The 1,893-nt window shown below is 48.3% G+C and overlaps 1 protein-coding gene across 5 annotated transcripts in view; it reads left to right on the top strand.

The window, feature by feature from the left end:
• The first annotated feature begins 1,762 nt into the window (after nucleotides 1-1,762).
• The window catches only part of FAM49B (family with sequence similarity 49 member B), a 106,080-nt gene continuing 105,949 nt past the window's right edge, over nucleotides 1,763-1,893 (top strand). For 4 of the 5 annotated variants that reach the window (XM_019528159.1, XM_019528162.1, XM_019528160.1 and 1 more), the window contains exon 1: nucleotides 1,763-1,843. The gene's annotated coding sequence lies outside the window, so the exon portion shown is untranslated. The remainder of the gene's footprint in view (nucleotides 1,844-1,893) is intronic. The other variant, XM_019528164.1, reaches the window with a different exon arrangement.

The following is a 1,893-nucleotide window of genomic DNA, read 5'->3' as shown; positions in this document are numbered from 1 at the left end:
CAGATCAGCAGCTGCAGGCATCTTAAAAACCAAGAGTCAGGGCTGAAAATCAATCATGAGGTTTTATTTTCAAGTTCCTTTTCTTTGACTTTGAGTCAGATGCTTTGTTTCCACAGCGACAAGGGGTGGAGGCAATGTTTTCTAAACGCCAGTTGGGATCCCCACAGTAATCCAGTGACTCCAGGATCCAGGTCATCATAGGAAAAAAAGACAAAACGTCGGGAGATTTGGCAGGACTCCTCCCTCCTTGCTGTAGCGCAGTGTTGGGGATTAGAAGCTCCTGTCCCCCTGTGACTGCCTGTTACGTCTGTCTGGGGCAGCATTTCCCTTCAGTACCAGCCTGTTGGTCTAGCTTTGCTCAGGGAGGGCAACTCCAGCAATGTTGGTGGCACCAGATCCTTGCAGGTGGGTGACCTCTAGCAGCGCCTGGGGAAGCAGGTGCCTCTGCGTGGCCCTGTGGGGTGCAAAGCTGCATGTCCAATCAGGCCTCGGTGCAGGTCCCTGGCCTGGGATGGGCTGAAACCTGGGGATGGGGCACCCCAATGCCCACCGGGGCGCTGGGCGTTGCACAGATACAAACCCTCCTGGTTCCCTACAATAGCCTGCAAAGCTTGGCACCGTGAGGGAGAGCCCAGAGGCGTGAGCCCTCGTGGTGATCACCAGGGATCCTGGTTTTCTCCGACTGAAAAAAAAAAATCCCCCATTTGCAGATTAAAATTTCAGAGCAGGGGGCTGGACCCAATGATCTCATGAGGTCCCTTCCAGCCCTAAACTTGTGTGAATCTGTATTAAAAAAAAAAAATCACCCAAAATCCAAATTTTTTTGGATTAAAATGAAGCACCACTATATATAGATAGATCTCTCTCTCTCTCTCTCTCAATACAGTATCTAGATATATCTGTCTGCATATATAAAAGAGATATCTATCTAGATATCGCTGTCTCTCATATATAGATATAGCTATATCTAAGATCTAATCTCTATAGAAAGAGGGAGATAGGTATCTATCTAGATGTCTTATATATATATATATATATATATATATATCTAGATATTATATAGCTATATATATCTATAGTAGATAACTCTATATATCTATATGTAAATATGAGATGGATTTCTATATAAATCTATCATATATATATAGAGAGAGGTATCTAGAGATCCATCTCTCATATATAGCTATATAATATCTATTATCTATATATAATAGATATCTCTCTATACTTCTATAGCTATCTATATATCTACAGATAGATATGAGAGATGGATATCTATATCGTATCTATCTATAGTAGAGAGATATATATGAGAGAGAGAGATCTACATATCTAATATATCTATATATATATTGGTGGTGTTTTATTTTAATCAAGGAAAAGTGTGGATTTTGGGGTTCCTTCTTTTAAGCCAAAAAATTGGGGACTTTGTTTATTTTTATTTTTTATTACATAAAACCAGTGTCCCCGGGCTGATCACAGGGCTTGAGCTTGAGCCGGGGCGGTGCTGCCTCCCAGGGGATTTAGGCACTAGGCGCGGTCCCCCTCCCGCCGGGAATTTCTCAGCTGCTCGGGGCGCCTTTCAGAAGCACCCCGCCCGCCCGCGTCGCTTTCCGCGCCCGCCAGCGGCCCGAGACACTCAGAGACTACCCTAGCGCAGGCGCATTGCGGCGCCTCCCCCGCGCAGGCGCGGTCACCTGCTGGCTGCCCCCGCTACATCCGGGTCACTCGCCCGCACGCCCGGGCTCTCTGGTGCTCGCTACCCGTTCCCGGCTCCGGCGCTGCCCGCATCGGTCCGTCCCCTCCGCGGGGGGCTGCGGCCGCTCGCACCCCCCTCGGCTCGGTAAGTGCGGGGAGCCCTCCCCCCGCCTCGTCTCGTGCCCACCCGCACGC

The sequence above is a fragment of the Gavialis gangeticus genome, unplaced genomic scaffold (genome assembly GCF_001723915.1).
Source record: "Gavialis gangeticus isolate Ggan-Ray unplaced genomic scaffold, GavGan_comp1, whole genome shotgun sequence".
NCBI lineage: Eukaryota > Metazoa > Chordata > Crocodylia > Gavialidae > Gavialis > Gavialis gangeticus.
Note: the sequence above shows the minus strand (reverse complement) of the source record. Positions and strands in the feature narration are given on the sequence as shown.